The sequence below is a fragment of the Aedes albopictus genome, chromosome 1, assembly GCF_035046485.1.
Source record: "Aedes albopictus strain Foshan chromosome 1, AalbF5, whole genome shotgun sequence".
Taxonomy (NCBI): Eukaryota; Metazoa; Arthropoda; class Insecta; order Diptera; family Culicidae; genus Aedes; species Aedes albopictus.
In genome coordinates this window covers 250,925,016-250,947,156 of record NC_085136.1, presented here as the reverse complement: position 1 = coordinate 250,947,156, position 22,141 = coordinate 250,925,016, and the positions used below count along the sequence as shown (strand labels likewise).

The following is a 22,141-nucleotide window of genomic DNA, read 5'->3' as shown; positions in this document are numbered from 1 at the left end:
AGCGTATGGCTGTGACTCTTACATGTTGGAGAAGTTGTCATTTCATACCATCTGATGGAAGCCGCCTGCTTTTGTATCCCCACAAAATTTACTGAGAGATGTCGGTGGATACCTCTTGGGCATATGCGTCATCATGTTATATGCATATTGTTGGACAGACCAACAAGAAGTCACAGTTTTGAAGGGGTGCATCCCAATATAAGTGGACTTTTGGCATTATAGAGGCTATAGCGTGTGTCATTTTGCATGACAAAACGATCAGTCTACCTAGTAGAGAATGGATTTTGACTGTCCGGTTGGTAGGTGGTTTCCTTTGTTATGATGCGTAGAACTAAGCTATATTGGAACAAACTGTGGTTCGCTACCATGTACAACCTGTTGAATATTCATTATGGCATGACAACACGGGTGGCATTTGTTTGTTTGCAAGGCTTTTTCTGCTTTGTTTCAAAAAAGCATTTAGCATTTTATGAGCGTTGATTTTCGCCAATGTTATGCTTCTTTTTTTGTGGATATCAGACATTCTGATGTTTATGTCATTTGATCATCACTCTCATCGATCAACTATCAAACGACACAGATCAGATATCAGATTGTTTGTCCCTACCAGAAAGTGCGCCTTTAGCACTCGTAGAATGAACAATCTCAACTAAAAATCGTTGAAAATGTCGTGTATGATCTTCTTGCTGACTATCTGACCACTGTTCCAACAAAAGATGGTCATCGTCAAGTTTGCAAAAAAACGATCCCCGGTTTACTGGTTGACTGCAGAAGCATCTCGAACGTCCCTGAAGGTTATCGTACGTCTCTATCAGCACCAGTCAGCTTCGATTTGCAGACCTCATCGCCCAACTCCAGCAAATCGTTCACATCGGTTGATCTGTGCCTTTCCAGCTTTACTAGATACTGCCTTTGCAACTCACCTACACACGTCAAACTGCTCCAAATTCTTCCCCATTTGGGATCGCAGGCTTTCGGACAACGCCCGTTTCCAATTACCCCAAATCCAATTCCAGCGAATCCACTCCGTTCCAACTCCGATCGTTGTCGTGTCTGGGCCCATAACCTGTTGAGAGGGAGATTTGAAACGACGGATATCACTGGAGGAAAAGACTTGAGTTCACAATAAATGTTTATTGACTACGTCCGAACTATTGACAGTGTATTGTCTCTGGGATATGGTGTCGTCCTTCTGCGTTTTATTTTTGTAACTGTTAAACGGTTATGGGCCCAGTCCAACCTCAAACTGTGTGGAAGCATTCGAAGTGCAATTAGAAAGAACGTGTTGGTCGGTATGGAAGACGAAGTCTTCCAATTGTTCCTGAGGCCATTCGATGGCACTGATTTCAATGACTTGTGTTTCCGGATTTCCGGATGAGAGCCCATTTGCAACGGTTGCATGCTTTGCATTGCATCGAGAAAGAGTTCGAAGGCAAAGGTTTCTGGCACATTCCGAACACAGCCGGAGAAGAAGAAGAAGAGAAAAGTTCAGCAGGCAGTGCGCATTAAACAGGACAACAATGTCGATCCGTACTCTTTCCGCGCCTTCGCCGACAGCCACCAAAACTGCGTTAAGGATAAGGTTAGTCCGAAACAGATTTGGGAAGGCCTTCATAACGTTTTCGAACGCAAAAGCAAAACAAATCGGTTTATGTTTAAGGGTCAGCTGATTTCTGAAAAAAAATTGGAAACCTGGAAGGAAGTGTTGCAGGAAACCCAAAAGAAACTTGTTGGGAATTCCATAAACAAAAACTGCTGGAGGAATTCATGAAAATACTACTGGATGTATTCCCTAACCACTGGAACATTTCCATTAGAAACATCTGAAAGAACTCCAGAAAGTATTTCCGGGCGAATTTCAGTCGGAATTCTTGAAGAAAACTAGAGAAAAGAGTTCCTAGATGAAACCTGAGAAATCCAGGAAGCAGTTTCTGAAAGAATTCCAGAAGAAGTTCCCAGAAGAATCCCGATAGATGTTCCTAGAGGAATCCCGGAAAGCGATTTTAAAAGGACTCGCGGCAGAAGTTTCCGGAGGAATACACGAACGAGTTCTTGAAGAAATTCCAGAAGCTAATCCTGAAAGAAGCCCAGAAGAAGTTCCCGGAGGAATACTGGAAGTAGTTCCTGGATCGTGTCTTGGAGGAAACCCGGAAGGAGTTCCCGAAGGAATTACCGTAGGAATCCCAGAAGGAATTTTTTAAACTAGTTCCTGAAGAAACCCGGAAAAAACTCCTGGAGGAATCATGGAGAACTTTTGGAAGGAATACTGAAAGAAGTTCCTGCAGGATTCCTGGCAGGATCTCACACAGCATTTTTGAAGAAATCCCAGATATTCCGAGAAGAATCGGGCATGGAATCCCTGGAGGAAATCCCTGACAGAATTTTTAAAGAAGTTTCTGGAGGAATCTCTGGGTCTCCAGTTAGCCTAGTGGTTAAGGCTATGGATCGCCAATCCGGAGACGGCGGGTTCGATTCCCGTTCCGTTCGGGAAAATTTTCTCGATTTCCTGGGCATAGTGTATCATTGTCCTTGCCACACAATGTATAAGTTCATGCAATGGCAGGCAAAGAAAGCCCTTCAATTAATAACTGTGGAAGTGCCCAAAGAACACTAAGTTGAAGTGAGGCAGGCCAAGTCCCAGTGCGGACGTAGAGCCATAAAAGAAGAAGAAGAAGAAGAAGGAGAAATCTCTGAAGAAATTTTTCTAGCAATCCCCGAAAGAACTTCTGGATGAATTCCAGAAAAAAATCCAGGTGAAATAACTGAAATCTCCAGGAATATTTTCTGGAAGTAAATAAATAAGAATACAAAACCTTCTGGAAATTGTGGGGTGTGAACAAAGATTAGTGACATTCCCTTTTGGTGTCCTTCCCTGTAGATATAGCAAGCGTCGATGACAACAAGCATCGTGCGAGGTCCCGTATCATGTCAAGTAATTCTTCTTGGTTTGCTTAGATGGCAAGGAACGGATCGTTCCACTGAGTTTCGCAATATTCACAGAAATAAAAATGAAAACTTATGAATAATGTAATTCCAAAATAAATTACAGTAGACGTTCGGTCGGTGCAAATGGTTTAACTGCAATGCTTTTAGCTGCAAGTCCGGTAAGTGCAACAAATTTGCAGTTATCGCACCGCCAAACGTCAAAATGGTGCGCCATGTTAGCCCAAATGAACAGTCGGATCACGTTCACGGTTATTTTTTGTCGTTTGACAACCTGTTGACATCTGTCAGTCGTTGCAGTTACCGAATTTCGTTCGCTAAGTGAAACATAAACATGTTGCAGTTATCAAACGTCTACTGTATTTGGAGAATTTCGAATGGAATGCATGGAGGGTTCTCGGAACTCTTTGAGAAATCCCGGAAGCAATCCCTTGAAGTCCCAAAAAGAATCTCTAAGGAATCCTGAAAGGTGTCCCTGAAGAAACCTCAGCTGGAACTCTTTAAGAATCTCAGAAGCGATCCCAGAGGGAGCTTCTGAAGGAACCCCCTAAAAAGAATCTAAGATGGAGCTCCCGGATGAATCCTAGAATAAATTTGTGAAAAACCACGGAAGAAATTCTTGGTTGAATCTTAGGAAAAATTGCTGGGGACATTCTTAAAAGAATTCCTAGAGGAATCTCGGAATATATTTCTAGATTAATTTCGGAAGGAATTTTAAAGGAATCCAGGAACTGGAACCGATGGTTCCAGAATTAGCCTTGTGACTTCATCACAAATAAACAGGAATTATTAACCCTAAGATACAACCCTGAGCTATGCTCACCATGCTTAGAGTGAGAATAGTCTATTTTACGAAACGACAACAGTGTTGATATTGATATTAACGCTCACGGGCTTGGGCGCAATCTCCTGTCAAATTTTCATTCATTAAATGAGCGATCAGCTGATCCGAAACGTCTCGTAAAATGGCTCATTAAAAACTCTCCCACTCTCACAATCCCAACCCTTTCCAACGGCAACGTATCTGAATACCAAGGTAATATACTCCAACTATTATTCATGTATTATGTAGACACAAAGGAGTATCGGTGATCCTTTGAATCGCCGGCAAGGAAGCCATCTTGTCGTTGATTGGCATACCAAGGATCCTCGGAGACTGAGCCTCGGACATCGGTTGATCGCTGCGCTGGTCGTACTCCGGCAAATCCGTGGACCGTATAGCGACGGATAAGCTCCACCATTGGTCTAAAGTGATAAATGTCATATGACAAGTGACTAGGACTCATTGACGTCATCTGGGGTCCCGATAGTCACCCGGCGAGAACTCCAAGTTGCCAGCCGTCCCGGATTTCCACACGATTAGTTCCATCAACCTGACAGCTCGTCGGTACACACCACGATCCGAAGCCATCAGCCACTAGCCCGCAGTGTTCCAACCAGTGTCAAAAACCGCAAGTAGTAGTATTAAAATGTGACGTCACAATAGTTTTAGATAAGCCATGGCCAATTTCCAACCAAACTTTTGTAAATATTTGTAATATAAGATGTGCACGTAAATTCTGGTTGTTGTGTAAGTTCATTCAAAAAGTTGAAACATTCACTATTAGTTTTGTTTTTGTGTCGTTCAGTTCGGACTCGAATTGGCTTCTTTAGTGGTGTTGAGATAATTCCATATTCTGAATCTGCATGCCAAACTGAGCCGAAATCCTAATTTTCATCAATTTTGGTGCCCGGGAACCTATTTAAAAATCAATTTGAAATTTGTATGTGAGCGATTTGTCGAATCACCCCTCGTCGCAGTTTGTACTGAGCGGAGCTGTCAAGCAGTTGCCCAGCTGTCAAAAGGTGATTTCAAAAAATCTCTTTGAAATTGATTTTAGATACCAAAATAAAGTTCTAAAAATCTGAAAAAAAAACATAGCGGCTCAGAAAAAGGTGCTCTTTTGTTTAAAAATAAAAAATCATTGAGTTTTTCTTAATTTAAAAACCCAATTGAGTCTTCATACCTCTCTCTCTTTGCGTTTCGTTCAGAATTGTATTGGCAGTGTGGCCTTTGAGTCAAGTTTCCCTTAATGAGTTGCCACCAAACTAAAGCATATCTGTGGATATGCTCTAATGCGAGTCCCAAGCAACACACATGTTATAATAGAGTTACGACAGCGCAAGTTTTGGTTGTATAGAAGTTTATTTTACGTAATTCTAACATTGTGTTAAAATACCGTAAAATAAACTTCTATACAACCAAAACTTGCGCTGTCGTATCTTTTATATAACATGTGTGTTGCTTGGGGTTCCCGCTGGAAATGGAAGGTTGAGTTTTGGTGAGTGTTATATACCGGTTCCCCCTCATTCCGACCCTGGAGATACCCCTTTTCCACTGAGCATAGCCCAGGGGGCTACAGAACTCCTAAAGTAATATCTGAATCAGTGATGGCATTTCACTAGAGTTCGGCACTGACGAGCGAGAGAACCAGCCTCTCTGAGGATGCATGTACCGTATCACCCGGGAGACAAAGAGAATGTTTTCACTGGTAGTTGAAACTATTCAGTGCGCGAGAGTGCCGGTAAAGCAAAGCCATAGAGCGAAACTGAACTCACCACTCAAGAGAAATATACTTTCTGCGCACCTCAGTTCTCTCACGCCAACCTACTTGTGGGATCACCACACGCGCGTGTACACTGTAGTGAGCCCACTCCAGAGCATCACTCTGAAGAAATTTTCTCTGATTGGTAAAAGCAAAGCAGCGAGAGCAGTTTGTTTGCAAGCATCCGCGGCATTGTGGGTTCCTGTTGCATGCAAAACGAAAAATGGCGAAATAAAAGAAGCGCGAGGATGATGTGGGAATGTTTTGCACAGGGGGATGACGAAGGGCCAGAATCATCTACCCAGCATTCAATGCAACATGGCGTCCAATGTTTTTGTTTTGATTGCTTAAGGTTGAAGGATTTGTAATTGATTCAGTCAATGACGATGACTGTCTGCTTCTTGTTTGTCTTCTTTTACTTGAAAAGCTATTTTTGCCTTTTTTATGAAATAAACGTGAACTTACCTTCACCTGCATATATTCAGTAGATAGCAGGAAAAAATACCAATAATTTTTCATGGGATTTTCCTTCGAAAATGCCTTCAAATCACAGAAATCTGCTAAAATCCACAAAAATATTTCTTGGCTGCTATCACCACTACCAACTTGACACTGGCTTATGGCACGCACACATTCTCATCGAATCCTCAAAAAAACCGACACTCAAATCTTTTTCAAAGAAAAAATCACTATTCTATTCATTTCCGTAGTTTTTAAATGCATTCATGGCACTCAGCAGTTATTTTCACGCAAAACAACACCAACTTTTTGTCCCCCGAGCACCTCGTTACAGTAGAAACTGCTTTTAAAAAATCAATACCGGGAATCAAACTAGAACATTGTATCGTCATTCCAGTTAAATCGCGCGATTGAGAAAACCGTGAAAAAACAACCGCGCACTAAGCGATAAGATCAAGATATATGCGTTCGATTCAAACTTTGTGAATCAGCACAATAATATGCGTACTGCGAGCAGCACACTCACTACGCCAGCACAGCCACACTCCAGACGGTACATGCACTACGACCGAGCCAGAAAAGCATCATCAATGTGAAGTTGCCAGTTCAATGTTCTGATATTTTAAACCAATTTTATAAAGTTACTTCGAAAACTGTGAAAAAATGGCTTAAAAATTAAACGTGTCATCTGATTTAATTGTATATTATAGAACCATTACAGTTGAGCATTTTAATTCGTTTAAATGCTTCGAAAACATTCATACAAAAAGCAACAAATTTTTAATTGCTTCGTCATTTGCCCTGATTTGGCAACATTGCTCATCAGCTGATATTTTCATTCGCCTACATTTTGTTCGATTATTTTGTAAACAAACTTTGTGCAGCTTGATCGTGACTTTCAGATTGAGATGAAATGTTTCTAGTTTAGGAAGTTATATGTCCCAAAAATGAAAACCGAAAAAGTCGGCAAGGGAGCTTGAAGGTCAAATAAGAGCATACTTTTTCGACTGATGATGTCGTATTCATTAACCACAGTTGGCATGTGGCGTGTGGCATGTACAAACATACCTATGTTATGAGAAGGCGGAGGATAAATCTGGAGATTGATGGGTCTCCAGATTTATCACGTCTGGTTGATAAGTTTAGTTTTGCTTACTCGCAGTAAATATTATATTGAGTAGTCATTACAAACTGAAGCTGGTGTTGGATTTCCAGATTTGTGCTCGTGAAAAGATGATGCAACCTTACCGTTTGGAGCAAATTTATTGTTGGAAGTGTATGTCATACTGTTTTTTTCTATGCGGGATCATATGCATGAAAAAATGGCCTACGAAGCATCAGAATGTTTCGTTCAAATGAACATATTTCCCAAATTGGCAACCTTGTTTGTCAGCTGATATGCTCATTCAATCTTGCGATTCGCGTTTCTCGTTTCTCCCTTGCGATACTTTGTAAACAAACATTGCACAGCCTGAGCGTGATTTTAAAGTGAGTTGAAATATTGTTGGAGAAAATCATTTATTGCCTGAAAATGAAAACCATGAAATTTGGTACTGCGAACGAAACGTTGGAGCTAGACGGGCTGAGTTTGCAACAAGTTATTGTGAACGTTAGATTGAGGATTTTGCTGTCACAGAAACGGATTCGGGAGACATGTCAAGAGGTGAAGTAGTTTCTACTTCATGAATATTTTGCAATAGAGTGGGACGAGTCACTAGCGGCTCCAGAGCGCATGTTGCCCCCTCTTAATTAGCAGTAGCGTATATAGTATGTGCACGGTGATCGGCAAATGGACAGAGGAGGGCAAAATGTGCTCTGGTATCGCTAGAGAGACAAGTAATGAATCTGCTATAAATATTACGTAAAGTAGTTCGTAGATGGAAAGCATGGAAAAAACGTGACGCTTCTGTAGAGCCACGGCATTTCGAACCATATTTAAAAAGCTGTCAAAATTTCTGAAGAAAACATGACAACTTTTTTTTTTTAGTTTTCTCCTTGGAGTTTGAAAATCTAGTCAGATAGAACTAAATATAGACAATTTAGCTCTCCATTTGTTCTGCAATTCTTGGTTTTGGATTTCCTCTGAATTAATATAAAAAGTTTTTTAATTAGCTTAGACCGCATCCTGAGATCAGACTCACCTGTCTTTAGTTGAAAGAAAGGAAAAACTTCATCCTTTTCTATGTCCAACGATGACTGAGCGAAAAAATATACAATCGCCAAACCAATGATCAAACCTAATATTTTTTAAAACATCTAAATTTAAAAAAAAATACAAAAATGTACGTGTTTAACTTTTTTTAATTATTTAAAAGAAGATTGGGTGTGTTGTAAAATTGATATTTTAATTTATCTTTAATTAATTTGAAATTATATGTACCGAATTACAATACTTATCACGCATGGAATGGTATCGTAAAACGGAACACGTGTTTTTGTGCCACACACACAACTAAGCAGATTCACAAACACAAAACAAATCAATGATTATTAAATAAAACTAAGAACAAAAAGATGAAGAAGACATCCAAAACAAGATTACGAATCCTTCAACCTTAATTCATGGAAAAAATGCGCTGGAAACATCGACACTGCTTCGCTGCTACATATAATATCGTGCAAAGTGATAAGGAAAGAGAAACAATAATCAAAAACAACGACTTCGTTTGAAATGTGTAATTTCTGAAATAAGCACTAGCAACACACGAGCCACACACCCGAAAATCAGGAGCAAGTTAGGGTAAACCGACCAGAAAGTGGGTACCAAAACGCGCCGTATCAAAAATGATGTTGGGTGAAGCGGCGATGTACCGAGTTTGACAGCCGTGTCACCCCACTGGTTTTGCAGCAGGTAGAAAATTGTTGATGATGCTGAGAAAGAAATTAGTGTTTCATTATTCATCCTCTGTGGAAACGCAGGGAAACCGTTCAAATGCGAAACCTCGTATAATTTGTTGGCACACAAAAACGAAGCCACTAAGGCTGTGACCATAGTGGGTAAGGTGAGATGCGATCGGATACGATAAGTTATGAGATGAGAAGAGAGAAGTTTGATAGGCCATAGTGCATGAGGTTTTCAATGAGGGTGCGCATGTTGTTTTCACATCCTTTTTCGCCTATTTCGTGCGCATCAACGACTCGCGTGATTTGAGCGATGAAGTCGCTTGTATGTTGAAGCGTGGATTGTGGGAGTGGGCTTTGGATGTGGGTAGTGAAATGATCGTTTCATCTATAAGAGCGGAAAGATAAAATGCACCCGCTTTTTGTTTTGCGCGGGCCGTTTTTTTTTTTGGCTATAACTTAGTCAGTTTTGATCCTGTTGCAATAGCAAAAAGTTTAAAAAAATCTGGTGTAACTGTACAAGATTGAGATTATTGAATTAATTATTTGAGAAAAGAATGTATAACATGTAATTATATCCGCGTGAGCGATGTCTTTATGTATACATATATTTTTACTTTCCGAACTGGGCTATCTGAGTGTTGATTTCAATTTAAATCAATATGAGACTGATATACTGATTTTCGGCATTAAAACATAACTTGATTGTGCTGACCTCGGCAAAAAGAAACAAAAATTTGGCAAGTATGCATTATTAAGGGTATAGGTTTTTTTATTACAAAATTTTCGGCGATATCTACGAGAAAAGATGTCTCTAATAAGTACACAATATTCATCATAAGGACTGTATCGTTAGTTATGAGTACACCTTTGAGGCCCTGTATTAAAAATAATAAGTCTTATTTTGACAACTGCTGTGTGTTTATGTGTCATTAAAAGTTAAAATTTTTCCTCCAGTGCAGCAACGCGAGTGTTTACGGATGAGAAGCGAAAATCGAATGTGACCAGGTACTGCTATGAAAAATGATTATCGCTAAGAAAATAAGCAAAAGTTTAAGGTGTTAGCGTTTTTTCTGTCCAAAATGCTGTCAAACGATTCGGTATGCATAACACACTGATAGACTCACCCGAACGCGACCGAAAACCAGGTGCGTCCAAATCAAATTTGGACAGCAAAGTTTGCAAAATCTTCAAAAGAAAAAAGGAGGTATTCATCATAGATTGCACAAAAAAGTGTGGAACGACTATTGGTATGGTTCAGCGCACCGCGCCAAGGAGCGTAATTCCCTGAAGACTTACCCAAAACAGAAATGTCCAAAAACAGTCAAATTCTGGTGGATTATGTGAAAACTCGGGCTCGGAAACTGTACGACGATGTTTTGAGCAAAAATTACAAGTGCATAATCATGGATGATGAAACGTATGTCATATTGGACAACAAGGCACTTCCAGGGGCACAGTTTGTCACTGTGAAGCGTGGTACTGATGTTCCGAATTCTGAGAAATCGATTTTTTGCAAAAAAGTGTTAGTATTAGTTTGGCAAGCAATTTGTCAAAGTGGTATGAAATCGTCACCTTTCTTAACCGTCCCAAGTATGAACGTCGAAATATACCGGAAGGAATGCCTCCAGAAACCAATTCTGCCACTCATCTGAAAGCACAAAGGTCCTACATTATTTTGATCGGATTTGGCATCCTGCCACTATGCGCGTGACACCTTTGACTGGTATGAAGAAAACAATGTCCGATTTGTGGCAAAGGCAATGAACCCTTCAAATTGCCCGGAATTTAGGCACATTAAGAAGTATTTGGCTTTGATGAAAGGGAAACTACGGCAAAAGGATAGAGGAGCAGAGGACGTCATCAAATTCAAAAAAAACTGGGCCAACCCAAGCAAAACCATCGACGGAACGGTTGTCCAAAACCTTATGAAGAACACCAAGAAGAAGGTGCGAGAGCTGGCAAGATCCACGAAAAATTAAATATAAAATGATACCATGGGCTTTTTTGATGGTCAATAAACAATGTAATTGAATTTAATTTACAAAACAAATAAAACATTTTCAGATATAGCAATTTTCAGGTGTACTCATAATTAACGATACAGTTCTTATATTAGGTAAAAGAGTATCAATCGAAATTGATGTCACACACTTTCGTTAAGGCTTTTTACGGCATCATCAGCATCGGCAGCCATGTTGGATATGTGGGTCGAAATTTCAAAGTGATATTTTTCTGCCAGCAAAACGAATATCCGTATGAAAAAGTATCATCCTATATGCTCACTCGCAGTGATTGCGATGATATTTTTTCTGCTCCGTGGCTGCAGAATTTACAGTTTTTTATCACTTCAAAAACGCGTGGCAAACAATCATTGAAAAGCAAAAAATCAATGATTCGTTTGAAAGAATAGTGATGCATCATGACACCTTAAGAGCAAGTTTACCGGGGGCTACTATCCGGGCGAGTAAAATGATTGCCCACAGAGTTGTCATTTTAGTTTAGTTACTCATTTCCACACCGGTCGCTACTATATTTAGTTACCGGATTGCGTACCGGTCGTTGCCAAATACTGTTGCGGTATAAACAAAATATTTTGGAAACATATTATGGAAGAATTTCTTCTGGGATTTCCTCTGAAATTCTAGCATGAATTTTTACTCCTCCAGGAATTCCTCCGGGAATTCCTCCAGGATTCTCCGGGAATTCCTCAAGGAATACCTCCGGGAATTCCTCAAGGAATACCTCCGGGAATTCCTTCAAGTAATTCCTCCGGGAATTCCTCCAGGAATTTCTCCGGGAACTCCTCCGAGGATTTCACCAGGAATTTCACCGAGGATTCCTCCAAGAATTCCTCCAGGAATTCCGCCGAGAATTCCTCCGGGAATTTTTCCAATAATTTCTCCAGGAATTTCATTAGGATTTTCTCCAGAAATTCCTCCGGGGATTCATTCAGAAATTTATTCGGATGTTCCTTCAGGAAATTCCTCCGTGGATTTTTTTTTCCAGGAATTCCTTCCCAATATTCCCTGAAGATTTCTCCAGGAAATCTTTAGGGAAATTCCTCCGGGAATTCACCTGAGGAATTTACGGATGAATTTCTAAGGGAATCTTTGAAGGAATTCTAGGAGGAATCTCCACAGAAATTTTATATGAAATTTCCGGAGGAACTTCCGGATTAATCCCCGGATAAATTCTTGAGCAATCCTGCAATAATCCCCGTAGTAATAACCGGAAGAATTGCTGGAGAAATTTCCGGAGGAATTCCTGAACGAACTCTTGCAGGAATGCCAGAAGAAATTAAAGAAGGAATCGTAAAAGAACTCTAGAAATATTACAAAAGGAATTTCTGAAGAAATTCCCGGAGAAGTTCCTTAATGAATCACAGGATCAATTGCTACAGGAATCTCTGGAAGAATTCCTGGAGAAATCCCAAGAGAAATACCCGGATCGATTTCTATATTAATCTCCGGAGGGATGCCTGAAGAAATTCCCGAAGAAATTCCTGGAGGAACTCTTTGAGGAGTTTATTGAGGAATCCAAGGAGAAAATGCTGTCGGGTTTCCCGGAGGAATTTCTTGAGGATCCTCCGGAAGAATTCTTGGAAAATTCCCCGGAGGAATTCCTGGAAAATTCCCCGGAGGAATCCCTGGATAATTCCCCGGAGGGATTCCTGAATGAATCCCCGGAGGAATTCCTGAATGAATCCCCGGAAGAATTCCTGAATGAATCCCCGGAGGAATTCCTGAATGAATCCCCGGAGGAATTCCTGGAGGAATTCCCGGAGGAGTTCCCGGAGGAATTCCCGGAGGAATCCTCGGAGGAATTTCTGGAGGAATTCCCGGAGGAATTTCTGGAGGGATTCCCGGAGGAATTCCTAGAGGAATTCTCGGAGGAATTCCCGAAGGAATTCTTGGAGGAATTACCGACGGAATTCTTGGAGGAATTCTCGGAGGAGTTTCTGGAGGAATCCCCGGAGGAATTCCCGTAGGTATTTGCGGAGGAACCAGTGATCTACACAGTTCCCGAACCATTATTCACCGAAATCCCCTCGACATGCTGAGCAAGATTTTCCGTTTCTCGCTCACGCCCCGGGAGACATCCCACAGCTGTGACACTCATATCTTCCGGCTTGTCCTCCGGTGATTCTTTCGGTGGTCGTACTCTGCCCCGCTTTGGTGGATAGGCTTCCACTCCTCCTCCTCTATTGCGGTGTCGTGCTTCCTTCGTGGAGGCTGTCCCTTCCGTTTGGGAGTGATATTTTCTTTTTATTCTTCCAGCACTTCACTCACCCGAACGCTGCGACGGGTACACCTGGACATTTTCGCTTGTGATATTCGCAGCAGATTTTCTCTAACTGCAAGTGTTTACAAAATGTGTTGCTTACCACTGGTGCGTTTTGTTCGAAACAAACAAATAAAAAGAACACAACACTTTTGACACATATGAAATAGCAATCGTTTCCTGCGCAACTATCGGGCGCCTAAATTTGTGCGCTCGATGTTTCCCGAAAGCCTCGCTGCTATTTTACTAGCCCGGTTAGTAGCCCCCGATAAGGTATAGCGCTATGATACTGCGCTATGTAATTTAGTTTAGTCGCGCACCGGTAAAGGTGCTCTAAGAGATATAGTTTTGCCTAACAAAGAAAAAAGCAGAACTTTGCAACCTGCTAAAAGAATCCTTTTAGCAATTTAGCAAGTTGAATACCATAAAACCTTAAACTTTCTAACTTGCACATGAATAACATGCACATAACATGCATGAATAACAAACGACCATATCAAACATTGATCACTTGATTCAAATCCCGAACAGAGAAAATAAAATGTTTTCTTATACACATATAATAACAAAATTATGCTGTAAAATACTTAAACGATATGATGGAATACTATTTTATATGCAATGAAATATGTTATTTTACATGGTGATCGATAGACAGTATGATAATTTTTTATTACGTCTGGTCCATCAAAATGCATGTCATGTGAAAAAGCATTGAGTTATGTTCAAAAACAACAACATATTAACGCATTTTATATTACCTACTAGCATTCCCAACACATTAAATCCGCATTGCCTTACATACACAACGAACGGAATCATAAAATCCATACCCGACAAGCATTCTCTTGCGTTCACATGCGTCGAAGCAGCTCCATCGCATCTCCGCACTCATCACAACTCATCTACTATGTGCGGTTCATGCGTTCTGCATATAGTTTCCACAGAGTGTGCTTCGACGCTTATCCGATCTCTTATCTCTTTGCATCGCACCTCAGCCACTATGCGCTCAACGTAACGTGGGAGTTGAGAGGGAACGTGCGTACGGCAGTACGACGTTGGTCGGGACATTGTTTTTATTTTCATTTTAAATGTATTTTGGTGTATTTTAATTCGGGCTAATTCTACAATTTTTTACCGGTATTTAATAAATAATATTATCAACCCAATCGAAATCCGGAATATGATGCGAACAAAAATAGTTTTTTTTCATCTCGCGCTATTTAGCGGTCCAGATGAACTACACGGCGCACCACTTCCAAAGTTAAGTCCCAGGATTATGAAAAACAACCGATTTTCGCTCGCATCAAATACCGAGTTTCGACTGCATTGATAATACCAGTACAAAATGGCAGGCATATTACAAGAATCACTTTATGTAAAATAGTCCAATCTTGCCCAAATATGCACTGAACAAACAATAAAAAATCGGGTGTTGGTGCATTTTATTCGTTATCAAACGCCTTCAACCCACCGGAAAATCATTAGCGTGCAACGATCGACGCGCCAACATCTTTCGAATGATGGAGGGCATAAGGTAGATTCTTCGCTTCGTTGATGCTAATTTAAATTCGATTGAGTCAAACCAGATGTTTGAGCATTGATTTGTTTTTGGTAAAATATTTGATCCTGTGTAGTATTTACAAGCGGCATTACTTTCGGGAAACCGCAAACAAAAGCATCAACTTGATAGTCGCGAATTTTTGGCACGACGACGACGACGTAAATGTCGGCACGCTGCCGAAGTGATTCTGAATTTCAGAAGGTATTCTTCAAGATATCCCAGAAAAAATCTCTGAGATGTATTTCCTGGAGGAATCCTAATTAAACTCCCTGGGAATCTCAGGAGAAACTCGTGGAGGAGTACTGGGACAAATTTGTGGAGGAACCCCAAAGGTTTTCTTGGAGGAATTCCGCATGGAATTCCTGTGGAATCCCAGAAGGACACCCTGGAGGTCCCACGCATGCAAACCCCTTTTAAGTTTATTAAATAATCCACGAAAAGCTGTCAAAAGTTTTCTCAGTCCGAAAGCTGTAGAAATTTTAAAGTCACCATTAAAATTAGTTAAGTTTCGTTCTCTAATTTTCGCCTTCAAGAAGATCCGCTTTTTGAAGTGGATTTATTTCTTACTAGCTGTCCCGGCAAACTTTGTCTTGCCAATAATTAAATGTAACATTTAAGATAGATTAAGGTTTTGTATGTGTTTTTAGCTAATAGTAAGTTTACCACTCTAGTCCGTAAGTTCAATTCAGTAATGTAGGATTTGAATGCTTTAGAACGATTTCGATAGGCGAATTCCTGGCAATACACATGTTAAATTAGAAAGAATTATCACCCACATCACTGCATGATATTACCTTAACACAATTCGTAATCTAGTTCTGTTTTAACAATTAATTCTATGATTCTAATTCACTGTGAAATTTAACAACTTTGTATGCTAAACGTAATCAATATTGCTATCGTGATTTGCACATTTTTGCATTCTCTCCTGCATACGAACAATATAGACTTACCGCACTGTCATTCCAGTCCATCTGTCCATACCGTACCTATCGGCGAGGGGTACATCCATCGGATTTTTGTAGAGATCCATACCATAGAGGCGCGCTGGCGCGTAGTCGCCAACAGCTGTTGTGAATCGCTCCTCCTGGAGAATAGACGCTCAGGTTTGCCGAAGTAAACTCCCCCTTCCCTGTTAGCCTATGACCAAAGTTCCAACCGGGGTTGGTTACCCGATCTTTCCTAAGGTTGCTCATATTTTCCGGCCGGTGGAGTGGGCAGAGTTGATCACAATGAGATCTGAATTGCGCAGCATACCCAGCCTTTACCGTGCCAGAGGGAACTTCTAATGGAACTCTAAAAGAAATCTCAGATGAAGCGTCCTGAGGAACTACAGAAGAAAACCCTAGAGAGGTTTAAGAATAAATTTGTGGAGAAACCACATGCCAGGACCTGGAAGAATCTTATCAAGAATTCCCTCAGAAGAAACTCGTGGAGGAGTTCTGGAACAAGTTTGTGGAGAAACCGTGAAGGATTTCTTGGAGGATGGAATTCCAGAAGGACCTCCTGGAGGTCTCACGCACGTGAACCCTACTTTTTTTTAACTAAATCAAATAGGGTAACGGTCGAATTTTGGACCCCTAGAGGACATTAGTTTGAATTTAAGTCAAAATCAAACTGATTCAGATGGTATTACACATAATGATGATGTTAGTATGATCGTGAAAGCCTCCGCTGCCCGTTAAAAGTATACAAAGGTCTTTTCTGGCAGAATATTTGATGAAAATGACTGATTTTTAAAGCATCAGTTTACACTGTTTTGGACACCCCAATACATTTTAGACCCTCTTAAATATATATTTTGGACACACGGTGTTTAAACCCGTTAATTTTCGAAGAATCTGCCACTTCAATAAGTTGGATCACATCCTAATTACTTAATTGACATAGGCTGATTAGACGAACTTTGCGAATTTAATACGCTAGAATGATAAACGTTTTTGTTTACATCTGCAAGTTTCCTCAGCACCGCAATCTCTTTTTGTAAACATGTTGCGACACTCGCATGGATGACCAGATTGATAAAATTTAATTTCAAGGCAAATAATTATATTTCCAGTGAGGAAATGATTGCTACCCGTGTAGAGCAATCTAATTTAGCGTTTGATTCTAAAATTTTACGTCATCTCTTCATTAAATATGTGTAAGTTGTGATAATACGACCCAGGGGGTCCAAAATATATGGGGTCCAAATTATATTGGTTACCCTACTCCACGAAAAGCAGTCGAGATTGGAGAAGTCAGAAATCTGAACAGTCTATCTAAAAAGAAGGCCACGATACGTCAAAATTTACCTTAGCAACCACGACTTGCAGTGCCCTATTGTTTGATATTCGTTCATTCCAACATTTATCTAGTTTCATCGTCATCCTAAAAAGACACCTTCAAAAATGGTTGAATGATTTTATGCTTCGCCTTCAAGAAGATCCACTTAATATAGCGCATTTAGTTCACCACTGGACTATCGCACTAGTTTTCACGAAAACGCAAATAGAAGTGCGCGATTGCATCCAATCAACTTGGTGTCACAGACAAACAGACGTCTTACTCTACTCACATCCCATCGTTTCCCTTTTTAACTGACTATTCAAATATTCCGTAGTTCGCAAATCGCTTGCTCATAGCGCTCGCATCGTTTTTGCTCCTGTTTGACGTTTGCTCACTACCGCCATCTACTCAGTGGATTTGCGAACCACAGCGTAATTAGCATTGGGCGATGATGTTTTCGTGACGATGATTTTTATCGCATTTTGTTCTAAGTGATACGTCTGTTTGTCTGTGTTGGTGTCTTCGGAGCACTTACTCAGCATACATCGAATGATTTGATGCAATCGCGCAGTTTTATTTACGTTTTCGCACTTATGAAGACTCTGTGCGCAGTCCAGTGGTGAACTAAATGCGGTATATTCAAGAAAAATTAAATACACAAGATAGTTATTTTATCCACAATTCTGACATTTCTGCCCCACTGTGACGCCTCAAAACCGCACGTCATTGATTTTCCGAATGCCGCGGAGCGCGGATGCATTTTGTCGATCACTGCGTCGCGACGTCCATGGGACGACCGGCACGGGCGGCGTCAAACCCAAAACTCGGTTCAGTCGGCTTCGGATGATGACTGACGGCGACAGGCGGCGAGCATCCTCCATACAGTCGAGTCTTGTATTAGACGCTGCCGCTCACTTAACGCCCACCTCAAATTCGCAGCTGTTTTGCATCCAATCCAGCTTATTTTTTAGGGCAGTTAGTGCTTACTATATAGACTCATCACATACAAAAAATGGACTAATTGGTCAGAAGACCGACTGGAAAACGCGATGGACGTAAGTGGAGGCAGCGTTTAATAGGAGACCCGACTGTACAATGATGCCGATGATTATCGAATTCGCCGCCACCACCGGCGGCGGCTGCTTCGATTCTCGATGGACCGCCGGCGCACATGGCTTGCTTCGCTGCGATGTATATCCGTAGTTGTGTGTGTGCTATGTGTGTGTGGTTCGGTTTTAAGGTGAAACGGATCGTCAGAGACATTTTTGTCGATTCAACAAATAAAATTTGGTTTTTGTATTGACGCTTTTAATACGGAACGAAATTATAATATCAAAGTATTGAGATTATTGATTGCGTGAAGATTTTAGACAACATTAATCCCCCTAATCGACGACTTACATCTAGATATTTTGGTTTGCTCCCGCAATTTTGCCCACTGATGTCGGCGCCGGGATAGCCCGATTTATCATATGGATTTGCATGTAGGTGTGCGTGATTAGTTTTTTATCGTGTTCGTGATTTTTGAGTTGCGGCGGTTCCATCGTCGCCGCCGGTGGATGAATGTGTGTGCGCGCAGCGCATCATCAAGCATGCAATGTCCGCCGGCGCACGGCCTGCTGTTTGGCGATGAAGAAGTGTTGGAGTCGGAGACACGCCAATACAGTAGTTGCGTTTGGATGACACTTTTTGGATACACAACACAACACTTCGCACACAAACGCAAATTTGTCATCGGTGGTCTGCACAGTTTCGGAGAGTCGCCGTCGTCGTCGTCAGTCTCAACTCAAGCACAGAGTCGTCGTCTCTATTCATCAGCCGCTCGTTCGTTCTTTTGTCGTCGATCTTTTCAGGAAAGCAGTGAGTAGTTTCGGAAAACACTTTTCCCAGTCGATACACACGCGCGCGTGGCTCGGAAATTTGCCCCTTTTCCTTTCTGATTCGGATTCTATCGCGAAGTGCGGTGTTTTCTCCATCATCGGAAGAGTTTTCAATCATCCCAGCGATTGTAGTAGGCCGAGGTTTTTCTGGTGGTTTTCCGCGGGATTTCCGGTCTCGTTTTCGCTTTCATTTTCGCGACTCGGTGGTGCAGTGTGGTTTTCTTTCGCCGCGGCGCCCCGAAATCGGAGTCGACGCGAGTGACTCGGTCATCATTTTTTGTGGCGAAGAAGTTCAATAAGGGGGTTTGGAAAAAAAGTGAATTTTGTTGTTGGAAGTGATATCCTAGTTGGCATTGTGTCCAGATTTGAATCGTGTACTGAGTGCGCGACCAGGTGTGAAAGCTCCATCCTCCTCCTAGTCAAAGCAGGCCAGGATAATTAATTGGCAATCGTGGTGCAAGGTGTCCATCGCAGCGAAAGAAGTTTCCAACAGTGTTCTTCTGTCGAGGGGAGTATCGTAATCCAGCTGTAGAGCAGCATCAACGAGAAAGCGAACCGGCAAATTTGTGTAAGTTTTTGTCTTTCCCCTGAGTTCCTTCCAGCAGATAGACTGGAGAAAGTAGTTATTTTTGCTCATTTATCATAACTTTATCCATTTCGCCAAAGTCCGGCTTCCACTTCCAGTAATTATTTTTCGTTTTTTTTTCTTTTCGAATTTCAATTTAAAAACCATTCGCTCAGCTTTTTAAAAAAGTGTCATTCTTTTTCTTGCTTTTGTCTCGCCCCTTTTTATTCCCCTTTAAAACTTTTCTGCTTGGGTTTGTGTGCACTATTCCTTTGCATATCGCGTCGCGTGGTGAATTGTATGGAAAAGTTTTTTGCGCAAACACACACAGAAATTTATTGTTGTTTGTTCCCGAAAGTCGCAAATTACCTGACTTTTTCTCCTCTTTCCAACCTAAAAAAGACACCTAAATTGAATAAGTAATAATCCTCGGCCCACGCAGCTCAGCTAAAAAACACGCGGAGCTCAAATTCCCGTCCGTCCATCGAAAATGATGCATTTTTGTCGGTTTTTGCCCTTCTCATCAAATTCGTCGTCTTTTTTTTTGTTGCTTCCTTTGTGCAACACAAGCACTGAAGCGAACCTCACTCAACTCCCCCTCCTCAATCTAGTAGGTAGTTATCCATGCATCCATCACCGAAAATCCCAATCGCCTCGCCACCGCAATGGGGCAATGCACTGCACACTGGGCCACGAGCGGGATCTAGCAAGTAAAAACCTCTAGCGTTTTGAGAGTGCATTTTTTTGAGTTGGTGTCTTCAGAGACTTGTACTTATTTTACCTGCACTTTTATGTGGTGTAGAAATTTAGTTGGTAATTTCGCCGCATAGGTGGCGCTGCGATACTAACTTTTTTGTTTTACGTCCTAGAGGTTTCCCGTCTTCTGCAAAGTTGTAGAGCGTGCAAAAATAAGAAAAGTCGCCGAAGACACCAAAGCTGTGTGACTTCAAATAACAAAGTTATACTAAAAATAGTAAAATTTACGTGAAAATCACGTTTTTGTTACTATTTTGAATGTTATTTGCAATATCATCAATTCTAACACTTCACAATTTTAGATCAAAGTAGCCTGCGTCTGATGATAACAACTTTACAATTTTTCGAGACATTTAAAATGGGGTTTTGGTCAAAATAGTAAAAACTACTATGATTTATACCAGCAGTTATTTTCAAAGAGTTTCGGCAATTTCGGCAAAATTTGATGCTTGCTTCAAAATATACCACTCATGATCTATTAAATCTGAAAGTTTGCCGGAGGTATAATTTACTGTTTTTGAGATATCTTGTTTTAAATATTGATGTTTTTAAACCTAAATTATTTTGAAAGAGAAGACATTCTTTATTCCGGAGTTGTCCTGTCATTAGATCCTCACGGATCACTTTTCAATTAAGAGTTTTATGTTTACCCAACGCCTTAATTACTTAAAATTAACGTTTTGTGTTCAATTGCCTTGCGTATTGATGTATTGAATCAACAGTACACATATATTTATTGGTCTATCAAAAGAAAAAAAATATAATGGTTTTGACCCTGTCTGAGCGAATTACTTAGTGCAAAGTTCTGGTATACCAACACGTGGAATCAATAATGATTTTCAGTTAACTCAACGTACATATGTTTCGATTGATATTGATTAAATTATGAAAATAAAAACATAATTAGTAAAGCACTTGCCTATTGTATAAGAGTCGTGAATTAAAATCTCATCTTGAGCTGAGGACTGTTTTATAATTTAACCAATAATTTATTCATTTTTACGTACGTACGTTGAGTTAACTGAAAATCATAATTGACCACACGGATTGGTATAACGATTGCACTTGCGTGAGTCGCTCATACATATTCTTTCAATAGACCAATAAATATATGAGCACTGTTGGTTCAATAAATTAATGCGCAAAACAATTGAACACAAAACGTCAATTTTAAGTAATCAGGGAGTTGGGTCAACAAAAAACTCTTAATTGAAAAGTGGCCCGTGAGGATCTACTGGCAGGACAACTCCGGAATAAAGAATTGCTTCTCTTTCAAAATAATTTAGGTATAAAAACATCAATATTTAAAAACAAGATATCTCAAAAACGCCAAATTATACCTCCGGCAAACTTTCAGATTTAAAAGGTCTTAAGTGGTATATTTTAAAGCAAGCATCAAATTTTGCCGAAATTTGCAACTCTTTGAAAAAACTGCAAGTAAAAATCATAGTAGTTTTTACTATTTTGCCCAAGAACCCATTTTAAATGTCCCAAAAAATTAAAAAGTTGGAATTATCAGGCGCAGGCTACTTTGATTAACACGTGTGAAGTGTTAAAATTGATAAATTTGCAAATAACATTCAAAATAGTAATGAAAACGTGATTTTCACGTAAATTTTACTATTTTTAGTATAACTTTGTTATTTGAAGTCACACAACTTTGGTGTCCTCGGCGACTTTTCTTATTTTTGCACGCTCTTCAACTTTGCAGAAGACGGGAAACTTCTAGGACGTAAAACAAAAAAGTTAGTATCGCAGCGCCACCTATGCGGCAAAATTACCAACTAAATTTCTACACCACATAAAAGTGCAGGTAAAATAAGTACAAGTCTCCGAAGACACCAACTCAAAAAAATGCACTCTCAAAACGCTAGAGGTTTTTACTTGCTAGATCCCACTCGTGGCCCAGTGTGCACTGTTTTGATTTTGTATGGGATTTTGACGTTTCGTGGCCTTGTTGTTTACAAAATTTCTGTAAGAGTGAAAGAGAACGAGA

The 22,141-nt window shown here is 40.5% G+C and overlaps 1 protein-coding gene across 4 annotated transcripts in view; it reads left to right on the top strand.

Annotated features, from left to right (window-relative positions):
- LOC109400406 (polypyrimidine tract-binding protein 2) overlaps positions 1-22,141 on the top strand; it is a 1,522,650-nt gene that overhangs the window by 667,389 nt on the left and 833,120 nt on the right. For 2 of the 4 annotated variants that reach the window (XM_062846594.1, XM_062846595.1), the window contains exon 1: positions 18,668-19,392. The exons of 1 other annotated variant lie outside the window; for it this stretch is intronic. The gene's annotated coding sequence lies outside the window, so the exon portion shown is untranslated. Of the gene's footprint in view, positions 1-18,663; positions 19,393-22,141 lie in introns of those variants that run through there. One more of the 4 variants, XM_062846603.1, reaches the window with a different exon arrangement.